The sequence below is a fragment of the Salmo salar genome, chromosome 06 (genome assembly GCF_965601325.2).
Source record: "Salmo salar chromosome 06, fSalSal1, whole genome shotgun sequence".
Classification (NCBI taxonomy): domain Eukaryota; kingdom Metazoa; phylum Chordata; class Actinopteri; order Salmoniformes; family Salmonidae; genus Salmo; species Salmo salar.
The window spans coordinates 70,036,602-70,055,076 of record NC_138296.1 but is presented as its reverse complement, the minus strand read 5'-3'; the positions used below and the strand labels follow the sequence as shown (position 1 = coordinate 70,055,076).

Sequence of the window (18,475 nt, the reverse complement as noted above, 5' to 3'; positions counted from 1 at the left end):
GCGTGTCGCGAATTACAAACTCCTCAAAAATCCCAAAACTTCAATTTTTCAAACATATGACTATTTTACACCATTTTAAAGACAAGACTCTCCTTTATCTAACCACATTGTCCGATTTCAAAAAGGCTTTACAACGAAAGCAAAACATTAGATTATGTCAGGAGAGTACCCAGCCAGAAATAATCACACACCCATTTTTCAAGCTAGCATATGTCACAAAAAACAAAACCACAGCTAAATGCAGCACTAACCTTTGATCTTCATCAGATGACTCTCCTAGGACATTGTTATACAATACATGCATGTTTTGTTCAATCAAGTTCATATTTATATCAAAAACCAGCTTTTTACATTAGCATGTGACGTTCAGAACTAGCATACCCACCGAAAACTTCCGGTGAATTTACTAAATTACTCACGATAAACGTTCACAAAAAACATAACAATTATTTTAAGAATTATAGATACAGAACTCCTTTATGCAATCGCGGTGTCCGATTTTAAAATAGCTTTTCGGTGAAAGCACATTTTGCAATATTCTGAGTAGATAGCCCGGCCATCATGGCTAGCTATTTTGACACCCACCAAGTTTGGCACTCACCAAACTCAGATTTACTATAAGAAAAATTGGATTACCTTTGCTGTTCTTTGTCAGAATGCACTCCCAGGACTTCTACTTCAATAACAAATGTTGTTTTGGTTCCAAATAATCCATAGTTATATCCAAATAGCTGCGTTTTGTTCTTGCGTTCAAGACACTATCCAAAGGGTGACGCGGCGGCGCGTATCGTGACAATAAATTTCAAAATATTCCATTACCGTACTTCGAAGCATGTCAAACGCTGTTTAAAATCTATTTTTATGCGATTTTTCTTGCAAAATAGCGATAATATTCCGACCGGGAGACCTTGTTTTCATTCAAACACTGAAAATAGAAAATGGAGTCTTCACATGCACGCGCGGGCCCGTGTCATTGTTCTCAGAACGACCACTTTCCAAAAGCCCTACTGTTTTTCGCCCAGGGACTGCAGAGTCATCATTCCCCATTCTGGTGCCTTCTGGGAGCCTTAGAAAATGTCACGTTACAGCAGAGATCCTCTATTTTCGATAAAGAGGCTATAGAAGGCCAAGAAATGGTCAGAGAGGGCACTTCCTGTATGGAATCTTCTCAGGTTTTGGCCTGCCATATGAGTTCTGTTATACTCACAGACACCCTTCAAACAGTTTTAGAAACTTCAGGGTGTTTTTTATCCAAATCAAACAATTATATGCATATTCTAGTCTCTGGGCAGGAGTAATAACCAGATTAAATCGGGTATGTTTTTTATCCGGCCGTGAAAATACTGCGCCCTATCCTAAACAGGTTAACAACGTATGGTGTAATTGCAACAACATACAGGACCTCAAATCCTTTTCTTCACCTGACCTAGAATTCCTCACATTCAAATGCCAACTGTATTATCTCACAAGAGAATTCTCCTCGGCTATTGTCACAGCCGTGTATATCCCCCCTCAAGCCGATACCACGTCGGCCCTCAAGGAACTTCACTGGACTTTGTGCAAACTGGAAACCATATATCCTGAGGCTACATTCATTATAGCTTGGGATTTTGTTAACAAAGCAAATTTGAGAACAAGGCTACCTAAATTCTATCAGCATATTGACTGTCGTACTCGCGCTGGCAAAACACTGGATCACTGCTACTCTAACTTCCGCGATGCATACAAGGCCCTTCCCCGCCCTCATTTCAGGCAAATAGTTTTTCTCCTCCCTTCGTATTGGCAGAAACTCAAACAGGATGTTCCTGTGATAAGATATATTCAACGCTGGTCTGACCAATCGGAATCCATGCTTCAAGATTATTTTGATCACGCGGACTGGGACATATTCCGGGTAGCCTCAGAAAATAATATCGACATATACGCTGATTCAGTGTGTAAGTTTATCAGGAAGTGCATAGGACATGTCGTACCCACTGTGACTATTAAAACCTACCCTAACGAGAAACCGTGGCTGGATGGCGGCATTCGCGCAAAAATGAGAGCGCGAACCACCACATTTAAACATGGGAAGGTGACAAACAAGCGAAATGTCAGTATAGAGACAAAATAGTTGCAATTCAACGGCTCAGACACAAGACGTATGTGGCAGAGTCTACAGACAATCACGGACTACAAAAAGAAAACCAGCCACGTCACGGACACTGACGTCTTGCTTCCAGACAAACTAAACACCACCTTTGCCCGCTTTGAGGATAATACAGTGCCACCGATGCGGCCCGCTATCAAGGACTGTGGGCTCTCCTTCTCCATGGCTGACGTGAGTAAGACATTTAAACGTCTTAACCCTTGCAAGGCTGCCAGCCCAGACGGCATCCCTAGCCGCATCCTCAGAGCATGCGCAGACCAGCTGGCAGGTGTGTTTATGGACATATTCAATCTCTCCCTATCCCAGTCTGCTGTCCCCACTATGCTTCAAAATGTCCACCATTGTTCCTGTACCCAAGAGGTTAAAGGTAACTGAACTAAATGACTATTGCCACGTAGCACTCACTTCTGTCTTCATGAAGTGCTTTGAGAGGCTAGTCTAGGATCGTAATCACCTCCACCTTACCTGTCACCCTAGACCAGGCCTGAGCAACTCCAGTCCTCGGGGCCTGATTGGTGTCGCACTTTTGCCCCAGCTAACACACCTGACTCCAATAATCAACAAATTATGATCTTGAGTTAAAAATGCAATTAGTTTAAATCAGGTCTGTTTGCTAGGAATGGGGAAAAAGTGTGACACGAATCAGGCCCCCGAGGACTGCAATTGCCTAGGCCTGCCCTAGACCCACTTCAATTTGCTTACCACCCGAATAGGTCCACAGGCGATGCAATCGCCATAACACTGCACACTGCCCTATCCCATCTGGACAAGAGGAATACCTATGTAAGAATGCTGTTCATTGACTACAGCGCCTCTTCAACCTCCAGAGGCTGAAGAAATGTGTCTAAAACCCTTACAAACTTTTACAGATGCACAATTGAGAGCATCCTGTCAGGTTGTATCACAGCCTGGTACGGCAACTGCACCGCCCACAACCGCAAGGCTCTCCAGAGGGTGGTGTGGTCTGCACAACGCATCACTGGGGGCAAACTACCTGCCCTCCAGGACAACTACAGTACCCGATGTCACAGGAAGGCCAAAAAGATCATCAAGGACAACATCCACCCGAGCCACTGCCTGTTCACCCTGCTATCATCAAGAAGGCGAGGTCAGTACAGGTGCATCGAAGCTGGGATCGAGAGACTGAAAAACATCTATCTCAAGGCCAGCAGACTGTTAAACAGCCATCAGAAAACTCAGAGCGACTGCTGCCTACATACAGACTTGAAGTCATTGGCCATTTTAATAAATGTAATGTAGGCTTAGTATAGCAGCCTTGTATAACCACCATCGAGCTGTAGGCCTAGGAGCGCATCCTGTTTAGGCTTAATAGCGTAACTTACTTATGCCTGTATTTCAATACTTACTGTATGTAGGCTACTGTATCAATCAATAGTTAATTTGTTCCTGTCATCACACAGCATATGAGTCAATCATGATTTAATATGCAGTCAAGCATTTTAGTTATAAAATAGCAAAGCGTCTTGAATAATTAGCGTAAACAATTAATAAACCGTTCCATGTCTGCAATTGCATTCACGAGTGCATGCGACTGTTTTTAGTCTTTGCTGGAATAAAGTCTTTCTTTAAAGCAATGCATACATGTGTCACGTAAAGAAAGCACGGGTTAAGGGAATAGAGAATGTTTTTCCTAAACAAATGAGGTATTTTGGTAACAACTTTTGTCAGAAGTGGTGGTAATTATGTTGCAGCTTCAGCAACACGGACAGCGTGATAAACACTGATGTTCTGTGGTGGTCGCTGCAGCAGGGACGAGAGAGAGACAACTGGTGCTAGTCACACAGTCTGAGCCCGACCCGTCACAATCAAATCAATTGCGGTCAGACTCCCTCTTGTCATTTGTGTATCTTTACAATTTCATCAAACAGTGCGTTTTAAAGCATCATTTAAAAAAAAATGTTTTTATTTCACCTTTATTTATCCAGCTAAGCTAGTTGAGAACAAGTTCTCATTTACAACTGCGACCTGGCCAAGATAAAGCAAAGCAGTGCGACAGAAACAACAACACGAGTTACACATGGAATAAACAAGCGTACAGCCAATAACACAATAGAAAAAAAAGAAAGTCTATATACAGTGTGTGCAAATGGCATGAGGTAAGGCACTAAATAGGCCATAGTAGCAAAGTAATTAAGATTTAGCAGATTAACACTGGAGTGATAGATGAGCAGATGACGGTGTGTAAGTAGTGATACTGGTGTGCAAAAGAGCAGCAAAGTAAATAAAAACAATATGGGGATGAGGTAGGTAGATTGGGTGGGCTATTTACAGATGGACTATGTACAGCTGCAGCGATCGGTTAGCTTCTCAGATGGCTAATGTTTAAAGTTAGTGAGGGAAATGTAAGTCTCCAGTTTCAGCGATTTTTGCAATTTGTTCCAGTCACTGGCAGCAGAGAACTGGAAGTAAAGGCGGCCAAAGGAGGTGTTGGCTTTGGGGATGACCAGTGAGATATACCTGCTGGAGCGCGTGCTACGGGTGGGTGTTGTTATCGTGACCAGTGAGCTGAGATAAGGCGGAGCTTTACCTTGCATAGACTCATAGATGACCTGGAACAGGTGGGTCTGGCGACGAATATGTAGCGAGGGCCAGCCGACTAGAGCATACAGGTCGCAGTGGTGGGTGGTATAAGGCGCTTTGGTAACAAAACGGATGGTACTGTGATGGACTACATCCAATTTGCTGAGTAGAGTGTTGGAGGCTATTTTGTAAATGCCAAAGTCGAGGATCGGTAGGATAGTCACTTTTACTAGAGTAAGTTTGGCGGCGTGAGTGAAGGAGGCATTGTTGCGGAATAGAAAGCCGATTTTAGATTGGAGATGTTTGATATGAGTCTGGAAGGAGAGTTTACAGTCTAGCCAGACACCTAGGAATTTGTAGTTGTCCACGTATTCTAGGTCAGAACCGTCCAGAGTAGTGATGCTAGTCGGGCGGGCGGGTGCGGGCAGCGAACGGTTGAAAAGCATGCATTTGGTTTTGCTAGCGTTTAAGAGCAGTTGGAGGCCACAGAAGGAGTGTTGTATGGCATTGAAGCTCGTTTGGAGGTTAGTTAACACAGTGTCCAAAGAAGGGCCAGATGTATACAGAATGGTGTTGTCTGCGTAGAGGTGGATCAGGGAAGCACCCGCAGCAAGAGCGACATCATTGATATATACAGAGAAAAGAGTTGGCCCGAGAATTGAACCCTGTGGTACCCCCATAGAGACTGCCAGAGGTCCGGAAAACAGGCCCTCCGATTTTACACACTGAACTCTGTCTGCGAAGTAGTTGGTGAACCAGGCGAGGCAGTCATTTGAGAAACCAAGGCTATTGAGTCTGCCGATAAGAATACGGTGATTGACAGAGTCGAAAGCCTTGGCCAGGTCGATGAAGACGGCTGCACAGTACTGTCTTTTATCGATGGCGGTTATGATATCGTTTAGTACCTTGAGCGTGGCTGAGGTGCACCCGTGACCAGCTCGGAAACCGGATTGCACAGCGGAGAAGGTACGGTGGGATTCGAAATGGTCAGTGATCTGTTTATTAACTTGGCTTTCAAAGACTTTACAAAGGCAGGGCAGGATGGATATAGGTCTGTAACAGTTTGGGTCTAGAGTGTCACCCCCATTGAAGAGGGGGATGACCGCGGCAGCTTTCCAATCTTAAGGGATCTCGGACGAAACGAGAGGTTGAACAGACTGGTAATAGGGGTTGCAACAATGGCGGCGGATAATTTTAGAAAGAGAGGGTCCAGATTGTCTAGCCCAGCTGATTTGTACGGGTCCAGGTTTTGCAGCTCTTTCAGAACATCTGCGATCTGGATTTGGGTGAAGGAGACGCTGGGGAGGCTCGGGCAAGTAGCTGCGAGGGGTGCGGAGCTGTTGGCCGGGGTTGGGGTAGCCAGGAGAAAAGCATGGCCAGCCATTTCCCTCATTAAAATGCAAATCAATTTATAACATTATTGACATGCGTTTTTCTGGATTTTTTTATTGTTATTCTGTCTCTCACTGTTCAAATAAACCTACCATTAAAATTATAGACTGATCATTTCTTTGTCAGTGGGCAAACGTACAAAATCAGCAGGGGATCAAATACTTTTTTCCCTCACTGTACCAACACATCTTGATTACCAAAGTCCATTTGATGTCACAAAGCTGTCCAGTACTTAAATTATATCCACTCCTGTTGTCCTGGTTTCCAGTTTCCATATTTGAGCCTCTTCGATGGTCCAACGTCCCTGTCTGTTGTTCGGTGCTTTCCCGGTTAAGGGGGCAGTAGCTCTTCGGCTGCATCAGATTCACAACTGTCAGTGTCCATGCTAGCTGGGCTAACAAGAAATTTAGAATTACTGATGCTAGCATTGCATGTGCTTGTGGAAGCAGAACAACTTGTGTCATCGACAGGTGCAGGTGTAGTACTGCTGGTAGTAGCAGTAATACCAATAAAGCTGATATGTGTCTCTATGGATGCGGGCCTTTTTTTTTAACCATTAATCAATTTTCGAGCAAACGGAATGAGCAGCAGCTACGTTTGGCTACATACGGACCGTTAGTGGAATTCCCGCTAGAGAGTAACGTTAATGTGATTGGATGTTAATTATTTGACTAGGCTACCTGTATTGACATTGTTGTTATTTCGCTGAACGCTAGATGGTTTAACTTTATTTTTGGGAGAGATATGAAGCTACTCAGGCGAGAGAAAAACCTCACCCGTTGGAAAATCTAAATAGACTGTTTGAAAATGCAAAAAGGGGGAAAAAAGTACATTTAAAAAAAAAAAATGTGAATCACATTTTTATTTGGCGTACCCCCGACAGCATTGCGCGTACCCCAGTTTGGGAATACCTGCCGTAGAGGAAGGAAACCGCTCAGGGATTTCACCATGAGGCCAATGGTGACTTTAAAACAGTTACAAATGGCTGTGATAGGAGAAAACTGAAGATGGATCAAGAACCTTGTCGTTACTCCACAATACTAACCTAAGTGAAAAGGAAGACTACAGAATAAAATATTCAAAAACATGCATATGGCACTAAAATAAAACTGCAAAAAATGTGGCAAAGAAATTTACTTTAAGTCCTGAATACATTAAGTTTGGGGCAAATCCAACACATCAGTCAGTACCAATCTTCATATTTTCTAGCATGGTGGTGGCTGCATCATGTTATGTGTATCCTTGTCATCGGCAAGAACTGGGTCGTTTTTATGATAAAAACAAACGGAATAGAGCTAACTAAGCACAGACAAACTCCAAGAGCATAACCTGGTTGTTTGCTTTCCAACAGACACTGGGAGACAAATTCAGCTTTCAGCAGGACAATAACCTAAAACACAACGTTAAATTTACACCGGAGTTGCTTTCCAAGATGCATTGAATGTTCCTGAGTGGCTTAGTTAAGTTGACTTAAGTTGACTTAAGTTGGCTCAAATCTCAGACAAGACTTTAAAATGGCTGTCTAGCAATGATCAACAACCAACTTGACAGAGCTTGAAAAATGTTTAATAATATTGTACAATCCAGGTATACAAAATTCAAAAGGCACTCGCACATCTGAGCAATCTTATTGCAGGTGCATGGCAACAGTTGAAACAGGATGAAGGAAAAAGGAAACCGCACACTGCTCTTGATAGTAACACTGATATTTAATAAGCTTACGTATCGGCCTAACGGCCTTCGTCAGAGCTTTTGTGAATTTTCTGAAAACAGTACCTCTATGTAGACCTAGCCCCACCCACATCCGTTCCACGCATGGAAAGGGGTGGGAGGCAAAGGAAAAATAAATAAGTGCTACCAAACATAACAATATGCATTTCACAAACACTACAAAAGTGTATAAATAAGACGCATTGAATACGTCCATAAAACCACAATGAGGACATAGCAAGTTTTAAGTAATCATACGAAAAACATCAGAGTAATTTTAAATCGGGGCATAATTCATGTTCAAATCCAGGTATGCAAAGCTCTTAGAGACTTACCCAGAAAGACTCACAGCTGTAATGGCTGCCAAACGTGATTCTAACGTATTGACTCAGCGGTGTGAATTCTTATGTAAATGAGATTTCTGTATTTCATTATCAATACATTTGCTACAATTTATAGATATGTTTTCACTTTGTCATTATGGAATATTGTGTGTAGATGGGTGTGAGGATTATATATTTTTTATCTATTTACAATTCAGGTTGTAACACAACAAAATGTGGAATAAGTTAAGGGGGATGAATACTTTCTAAAGGCACTGTATCTCTCTGAAAGTTTCTTTGTATGTGAGGATCCCTGGTGGTTTCAGAGCAATGTCAGCTGCAGCCTATTGTCTGTCCTTTGAGACACTGTTGCTCGACAGCCCTCAAATTAAAACGTGGAGCTCAAGTCAGTTCCACTGCTTTTTTTCTTCCCCTCTAATCAGGGACTGATTCAGACCTGGGATACCAGGTGTGTGCAATGAATTATCAGGTAGAACAGAACACCAGCAAGATTTGAATACCCCTGCTCTACAACAATGTTATTTTACTTGAAAGCTGTGCTGCTTTTCAGCATCATGTTTTCTAAACAGGCAGTCAGCTTCCTGACCTCAACATACTTTTTCTGGGATGTTCTTGTTTACAATTAACACTCTTCTTCCAGGGTACTAATCATATAAGTCATCTCCACGTGGCCCAATGAGAGAGAGAGAGAGACATTTGCGTATTTACTATCAGTTGTCAGACTGAATGTAGGACAAAGTGTTGCGAGTGTGCTGTTAACACGGTGATGAAGTTGACACTAAGTCACTAATTGACAGCCAAGTCTATCTGGTGAAGATGTCTCATAGGCCTCTCTTCTGACCTACTTTTGTGTGTGGTGGACGTGTGTACACATCTTTTTCAGGTCCTTTTGTATACTCTACCACCCTTATGTAATTCTATTGTCAATCAATCGTGATTTGATATTACCATACTTTTAGTGGACAAGTAAACTCCCCCTCTATATCTCCCGAGTGGCAGGAACCACATCAAATTACATATGTAATTTGTTTTTGTGTACTTGATGTTAATAGGGACATTTCATAGCTCAGGGGGATTGAGGTGCTATCAATTAATTTGTGCTGGAACTATCTGCTTTTGTTTGCTGTTGTCTCTCAGCCTCCAGTCAGGCTTAATAATATTTGTATTTAACCTTTATTTAACCTTCATTTAACTAGGCAATTCAGTTAAGAACAAATTCTTATTTACATTGACGGCCTAGGAACAGTGGGTTAAATGCCTTGTTCAGGGACAGAACAACAGATTTTTACCTTGTCAGCTCGGGGATTTGATCTAGCATCCTTTCGGTTACTGGCCAAACACTCTAACCACTAGGCTACCTGCTGCCCCAATAAGTGCACCGCTGTGCTACTTGCTGATTATGTAAGCCCAGAAGACCATATGCCTATTTATATGTGCATAGTGCACTGAGACACCTGTTAATCCACAACCCTCAAATTGACATCTGGATCTCAAAGCCAATTCCACTGCTTTTTAATAAAATGTCTCCCCCTCTAATCAGGGGCTGATTCAGACCTGGGACACCAGGTTTGTGCAATTAATTATGAGGTAAAAAACAGTAATGGTCCGGACTAGGGTTGGGCGATATACTGAATCCTGGGGTATTTTGAAATACCCTCTGTATGATTTTCCATTACAGTCAATACTGTTTTTAATAAATGTGAATATTTGTACATTTTAAATGAATACCTGCAGTCAACTTGTCCACTAGGTATTAGGTAAAATGGATGGCCTTCATAATTTTGCCTGTTAAATTAGTTTTAATTATGAATCTTACCAATAATAGTTTCCCAAAACAGCTGTTTTGAGCCAGTCGTGTGTTTCTTTACCAAGTAGCACATCGAGCGAAACGCGCTTCTTGGGTTGAGTTTCCTGCAGCGCAACTTAAGTGAGATGATCACATTACACTTGTATGAAATTCACTACTAATGTTTGCCAGCTATATATCTTATAACTATTACGTTAACTACACTATATACTGTGCCTTCGGAAAGTATTCAGACCTCTTTACTTTTTCCACATTAGGTTAAGTTACAGCTTTATTCTGAAATTGATTTAAAAAAAACGTTTTCTCAAAGTGCAAAAAAGGTTTTTATACGTTTTTACCAATGTATATTAAAAAAACTAAACAGAAATACCTTATTTACATATGTATTCAGACCCTTTGCTATGAGACTCGAAATTGAGCTCAGGTGCATCCTGTTTCAATTGATCATCCTTGATGTTTTTACAACTTGATTGGAGTCCACCTGTGGTAAATTCAATTGATTGGACATGATTTGGAAAGGCAGTGCATGTCAGAACAAAAACCAAGCCATGAGGTTAAAGGTATTGTCCGTAGAGCTCCGAGACAGGATTGTGTCGAGGCACAGATCTGGGGAAGGGTACTAAAAATGTCTGCCGCATTGAAGGTCCCCAAGAACACAGTGGCCTCCATCATTTTTAAATGGAAGAAGTTTGGAACCACCAAGACTCTTCCTAGAGCTGGCCGTCCGGCCAAACTGAGCAATCGGGAGGTGACCAAGAACCCGATGGTCACTCTGACAGAGCTCCAGAGTTCCTCTGTGGAGATGGGAGAACCTTCCAGAAGGACAACCATCTCTGCAACACTCTACCAATCAGGCCTTTATGGTAGAGTGGCCAGACAGAAGCCACTCCTCAGTAAAATGCACATAACAGCCAGCTTGGAGTTTGGCAAAAGGCACCTTAAAGACTCTCAGACCATGAGAAACAAGATTCTCTGGTCTGATGAAACCAATATTGAACTATTTGGCCAGAATGCCAAACGTCAGGTCTGGAGGAAACCTAGCAACATCCCTATGGTGAAGCATGGTGGTGGCAGCATCATGCTGTGGAGATGTTTTTCAACGGCAGGGACTGGGAGACTAGTCAGGATTGAGACAAAGATGAACGGAGCAAAGTACAGAGATCCTAGATCAAAACCTGCTCCAGAGTACTCAAGACCTCAGACTGGGGCGACGGTTCACCTTCCAACAGGACAACAACCCTTAAGCTAACAGCCAAGACAACGCAGGAGTGGCTTCGGGACAAGTCTCTGAATGTCCTTGAGTGGCCAAGCCAGAGCCTGTACTTCAACTCGATCTGTCATCTCTGGAGACCTGAAAATAGCTGTGCAGCAACGCTCCCCATCTAACCTGACAGAGCTTGAGAGGATCTGCAAAGAAGAATGGGAGAGACTCCCCAAATACAGGTGTGCCAAGCTTGTTGGGTCATATCCAAGAAGACTCGGTGCTGTAGTCGCTGCCAAAGGTGTTTCAACAAAGTACTGAGTTAAGGGTCTGAATACTTGTGCAAATGGGATATTTTAGTTTTGTATTTTTAATACATTTGCAAATATTATTTTTTTAAACTGTTTTTGCTTTATCATTACGGGGCATTGTGTGTAGGTTGATGGGGGGGGGGGGGGAAATGCGATTTAATACATTGTTGAATAAGGCTGTAACGTACCAAAATGTGGAACAAGTCAAGTGGTTTGAATACTTTCCGAAGGCACTGTATACAAAAGTATGTGGTCTCCCCTTCAAATTAGTGGAATTGGCTATTTCAGCCACACCCATTGCTGACAACTATTAAATCGAGCACACCGCCATGCAATCTCCATAGACAAAACATCGGCAGTAGAATGGCCTTTCTGGAGAGCTCAGTGACTTTCAACATGGAACATCATAGGATGCCACCTTTCCAACAAGTCAGTTCGTCTAACTTCTGCCCTGCTAGTGCTGCTCCGGTCAGCTGTAAGTGCTGTTATTGTGAAGTGGAAACGTCTTGGAGCAACAAGTGGTAGTCCACACAATCTCACAGAACGGGACCGCCAAGTGCTGTAGCGCGTAAAAATCTTCTGTCCTCGGTTAAAACACTCACTACTGAGTTCCAAACTGGCTCTGGAAGCAACGTCAGCACAATAACTGTTCGTCTGGAACTTGATGAAATATCAGGGGAACGCTACCTGCCCGAATGCATAGTGCCAACTGTAAAGTTTGGTGGAGAAGGAATAATGGTTTGGGGCTGTTTTTAATGGTGTGGGCTAGGTCCCTTAGTTCCAGCAACGGGAAATCTTGACACCGCAGCATACAATGACATTCTAGACCATTCTGTGCTTCCAACTTTGTGGCAACAGTTTGGGGAAGGCCCTTTACTGTTTCAGCATGACAATGCCCCCGTGCACAAAGCGAGGTCCATACAGAAATGGTTTGTCGTTCGGTGTGGAAGAACTTGACTGGTCTGCACTGAGCCCTGACCTTAAGCCCATCTAACACATTTGGGATGAATTGGAATGCTGACTGCGAGCCTGGCCTTATTGCCTAACATCAGTACCTGACCTCAATAATGCTTTTGTGGCCTCAATGTTCCAACATCTAGTGGAAAGCCTTCCCAGAAGAATGGATGCTGTTATAGCAGCAAAGTGGGGACCAACTTTATATTAATGCCCATGATTTTGGAATGAGATGTTCGACGAGCAGGTGTCCACATACATGTAGCGTATCTAAGATGTGCCAAAAAAAATCTCTCCAGCTGGGTTTTGCTAACATTAACTTAGTGCCTAACGTTAGCTTGCAAGATCAAGCTTGTTGGTAACAGCAGCGGAGACAATCCCCTCCTGTATTAAGATACCTGCTGTCAAATGTTTTGTTTTTTGCGTGCTGTGAACTGCGTTTTGAGATACTTCCATAACTTTATTAGCTGTGTTGTCTGTCTTAGTAGTACATGTTTGCATGCGCTCATTAACATTTACCTGGCATTTAAAAACAAATGTCCCTAGAATTATTTTTTTTTTCTATTCATAAGGATTCCCAGAGGCTACTCTTCCTGGGGTCCAAACAGGAAACAGCTCGGTAGGTAATCAGCTTCCTGACATCAATTAACCTTCTCTGGGATGTTTACGTTTAGAATTAATTTATTCTTCCAGGTTATTCATCAAATAATAACTCCATGTGGCCTAATCTATGATTAGGCCTAACCTAATCTATAACTCCATGTGGCCTAATCTATGATTGAGAGAGAGAATGCAGAGTGGAACACTCAATTGTGTAAAATGGCTGAATGTGCTGTTTACTATCAGTTGTCAGACTGAATGTAGGACAAAGCGTTTGTGTTGTGAGTGTGCTGTTAATACAGTGATTTAGTTGACACTAATGAGTCACTGGTTGAGGGGGAACAGCCAGGGCAGTGGATCTATCTGGTGAAGACATCTCAAAGGCCTCTCTTCTGACGGCTTTTGTGAGCCCAGAAGTATTTAGACCCCTTGACTTTTTCCACATTTTGTTACGTTACGGCCTTATTCTAACATGGATTCAATTGTTTGTTTTTTTACCCCCCCCCAAAAAACGACTTAAATATCACATTTACAAAAGTATTCAGACCCTTTACTCAGTACTTTGTTGAAGAACCTTTGGCAGCGATTACAGCATAGAGTCTTCTTGGGTATGACGCTACAAGCTTGGCACACCTGTATTGGGGAGTTTCTCCCATTCTATGCACATCCTTTCAAGGTCTGTCAGGTTGGAGGGGGAGCATCGCTGCACAGCTATTTTCGGGGGTCTCAAGGACATTCAGAGACTCGTCCCAAAGCCACTCCTGCGTTGTCTTGGCTGTATGCTTAGGGTCGTTGTCCTGTTGGAAGGTGAATCATGAGCGCTCTGGATCCGGATTTCATCAAGGATCTCTCTGTACTTTGCTCTGTTCTTCTTTCCCTCGATCCTGACTAGTGTCCAAGGCACTGCCGCTGAAAAACATCCCCACATCATGATGCTGGCACCACCATGCTTCACCGTAGGGATGGTGCCAGGGTTCCTGCAGAAGTGACGCTTGTCATTCAGGCCAAAGAGTTCAATCTTGTTTTCATCAGACCAGAGAATCTTGTTTCTCGTGGTCTGAGAGTCCTTTTGGTGCCTTTTGGCGAACTCCAAGCTGGCTGTCGTGTCTTTTACAGAGGAGTGTCTTCCTGGCCACTTCCTGCCATAAAGTCCTGATTGGTGGAGTGCTGTAGAGATGGTTACCCTTCTGGAAGGTTCTCCCATCTCCACAGAGGAACTCTGGAGCTCTGTCAGAGTGACAATCGGGTTCTTGGTCACCTCCCTGACCAAGGCCCTTCTCTCCCAATTGCTCAGTTTGGCCAGGCGGCCAGCTCTAGGAAGAGTCTTGGTGGTTCCAAACTTCTTTCATTTAAAAATGATGGAGGCCACTGTGTTCTTGGCAACCTTCAATGCTGCAGAAATGTTTATGTACCCTTCCCCAGATCTGTGCATCTACACAATCCTTTTCTCGGAGCACTATGGACATTTCCTTCGACCTCATGGCTTGGTTTTTGCTCTGACATTCACTGTCAACTGTGGGACCTTTTATATAGACAATCAATTGAATTTACCACAGGTGGACTCCAATCAAGTTGTAGAAACATCTCAAGGATGATCAATGAAACAGGATTCAGCTCAATTTCGAGTCTCATAGCAAAGTATCTGAATATTTATGTAAGTAACTTATTACTATTTGTCTAAATTTCTAAAAACCTGTTTTCACATTGTCATTATGGGGTATTGTGTGGAGACTGATGAGGAAAATGTTTTATTTAATCAATTTTAGAATAAGGCTGCAACGTAACTAAATGTGGAACAGTTAAGAGGTCTGAATGCACTGTAATGTACAACTAACTCTTAATGTAAATGTCCTGTACTGGGCTACGTTTTAGATATCATTTTCAGTTTTGGCATATGCATTTAGTTTTTTTAAGAGTGTCTGGTAATTGACTAAAATCTAAATGTAGCCTAAATATTTTTATTAATACGTTTCTTTCATGTATGTAAGTTTACTTCTTGTTTTATCCTCAAAGCACCCTTAATTTGTATATATATTGTAGCTCCAGGTAGGGCTGTTACGATGACTGTATTACCGCCACACTGGCAGTCACGAGTCATGACCACAGTCAAATTCCACGTGACCGTTTAGTCTCGGTAACTAGCTTCTCCAAGCTCTGATGCTGCTGCTGGTCATTAGTAGACTACCAAACTTGCTAACTGCCTGGTACTCAGCACTCTATTGTCCCTCTAATCACTCTTACGTCAATGCAAATGTATTAGAAAATCTAATCAAACACTTAATGAGAGCCCATGAGCTCATGTTGCGCAACATTTCTATAAGCTATGCAATTGCATGAGAGAACAGAGTTTTGACGCTCTCTATTAACAAGAGGATCCCATCAGCTTCTATAGGCTGACTATATATTTATTTCTCAACTTTCCTAATATTAAACACATTGGTTCTCTTTACAACATGAGTATAGCTTACCTGGCTGGCATGATAATGAACTATGTGAAATGTGTCCTCCAGTAGGTATTTAAGTGCATAGATGACATGTATTTTTTTCCCCCCTGCCCATGTTTCCAGACAGGTGCATGACAATGGTCCATTTTAAATCAAAACAAATTTTCACACATTATTTGGTATTTGTAAACACGAGATTAAATCAAGAATAGGCTGATGGGTGGCTATTAGCGTATCACTTGTGAATAATGTCCAGCTTGTGTACAGTAAGACAAACAGCACATGCCTTTTTTTTTTATTTTTGCAACTTTTTCAAATCATAGTCGCACACCTCATTTAGCCTAGCCCATAGGCCAATATTTTTTTTATAAGAATTGTTTCACAACTAAAGTGGCCAAAACTTCTTACAATTAAGCACATTAATCTGCTTTACAACGGGTATAGAGCCTAACTAGCATACATGCGCAGCACGTGAGTTTCAAGTTTGGGGAAGATCATTTTCACCATAAAAATGTACCTTTATAATAAAAGCTTTACATGCGCATTTGCGGTCATTTTTGAAAATGGTGTTTTCCCACTAATTGATTGCATTTTGGAACATTTACATTTATATACTACTGCCGCGTGCGCATTGCTGCGCTTACAATGTTAAGAAATAGACTAATAGTTTATCAACCGTTTAATCTAAATGTTCTGATCTGTTGCGTTAGCCTCATTTGCTTTTTAAACAATTTTTTTGATGCAAGTGGTTGTATTAATTTGGGATCTATTGCATCCCACAACTGTCCCAGACTATGTTTGGAATATTTTGTTCTCGAATAGAATAGGTAAATGTTTGTTCTATGCGGGATAGTAGATTGACATAGGCTTGTACTTTTGCTGTTTGTTAGGCCTACTCATTTTGTTTGCTGACGATAAGTAAATATGGACAGTTCTTCCAACCTCGGGAATTGGATAAGAACGCGCGCAGTTGTGTCCCCGATGTGTCTGTCTTCATTTGTAGCCGGTGAGAAGGACCTGATCACGTGACGGGCATTGGCTAATAAGAATTGAGATCTGCGAGAGCCATGTGAGTGAGAGGTGCTACGGAGCACGCAGCCGGGGAGACCTCACAAAGGGGATGCGCCGGGAAATTCGAGTCATTAAGTGCTTGTTAAATTGTGAATGAGAGACTGATGAAGTCTGTACAGCCTGTGCAAAAAAACAAAGCAGAGCTCATGCCTTTCATGCAACTTTTTTCAAATCATCATTAGTCGTATCATGCAGCCTTAAAATGTATTAAAAATCAAAACATATAGCCCAACATTTCTATCACAACTAAAGTTGCAGAAATAACTCTAAATTAATCATATAGGAGGACTTGTTTCTTAGGTAACCGCTCAACACCGATTGTAGAAAATATTTATCTTTTATTAATCTATGTTCAATTGTATTCTTCATATTATAAAATAATACCACTGAATTCTAAGCAAATCTTGTCTGCTAAATGAACTAGTGTAGCCCACAGCCATATGGCATAGTTAGATCAGGACCTAACATAAGGACAACTGAGTATGCTATTCTGTTCTTCTGAAATACACTACATTTTCTTCATATCATGTTTCTTTAGACCTGTCTAAATTAAATCCTGGATTTATTGTGATGGTGTACGCTATATGAAATGTATTTATTAGACTTTTCAAAATGTAGATGTTCCGAAGGTCTGCATCAGTGGCTTTTATGCTATGCGTGGAAGCCAAGAGATACTAAATGTGTTTGTTAATTAATTGTCAATTACCGTGAGACCGGCGGTTATTTGCTTGACAATCACCGTCTGACAAAATATAATGACCACCACAGCCCTAGCTCCAGCATTTTTGTCTGATTTTAGTTATTTTTTTAAAAAAGGTTTAGCTTCAATAGTGCAAATTATAGTTGTCTGCTTCATTGTAATTGTCTCATTTCCAATCCCCCATATATTTTTTTGTAAATATATACAGTACCAGGCAAACTTTTGGACACACCTACTCATTCTTGGATTTTTCTTTATTTTTACTATTTCTACATTGTAGAATAATAGTGAAGACATCAAAACTATGAAATAACACATATGGAATATGTAGTAACCAAAAAAGTATTAAACAAATCTAAATATATGACAGAAAAAATTTTGTAGACCTCCATAAGTCTGGTTCATCCTTGGGAGCAATTTCCAAACACCTGAAGGTGCCATGTTCATCTGTACAAACAATAGTGAGCAAGTATAAACACCATGGGAAAAAGGGGGAGGCTTGCAAGGCTTGCAGCACCATCCCAACCGTGAAGCACGGGTTGGCAGCATCATGTTGTGGGGGTGCTTTGCTGCAGGAGGGACTGGTGCACTTCACAAAATAGATGGCATCATGAGGAAGTAAAATTATGTGGATATATTGAAGCAACATCTCAAGACATCAGTCAGGAAGTGAAAGCTTGGTCGCTAATGGGTCTTCCAAATGGACAATGACCCCAAGCATACTTTCAAAGTTGTGGCAAAATGGCTTAAGGACAACAAAGTCAAGGTATTGGAGTGGCCATCACAAAGCCCTGACCTCAATCCCAGAGAGAATTTGTGGGACGAACTGAAAAAGTGTGTGCAAGCAAGGAGGCCCACAAACCTGACTCAGTTACACCAGCTCTGTCAGGAGGAATGGGCTCAAACTTCACCCAACTTATTGTGGGACGCTTGTGGAAGGCTCTCTGAAATGTTTGACCCAATTTAAAGGCAATGCTACCAAATACTAATTGAGTATTTGTAAACTTCTGACCCACTGGGAATGTGATGAAAGAAATAATAGCTGAAATAAATCATTCACTACTATTATTCTGACATTTCACATTCTTAACATAAAGTGGTGATCCTAACTGACCTAAAAACAGGGATTTTTTTACTGGGATTAAATGTCAGGAATTGTGAAAAACTGAGTTTAAATGTATTTGGCTAAGGTGTATGTAAACTTCCGACTTCAACTGTTTATACACCTTTTTTTTGTATGTGTTTTCCTTT

At 41.8% G+C, this 18,475-nt stretch overlaps 1 protein-coding gene across 8 annotated transcripts in view; it reads left to right on the top strand.

Moving 5' to 3' along the window:
- The window catches only part of LOC106607874 (CD2-associated protein), a 108,831-nt gene that overhangs the window by 71,117 nt on the left and 19,239 nt on the right, over window positions 1-18,475 (top strand). The gene's annotated exons all lie outside the window — the stretch shown is intronic.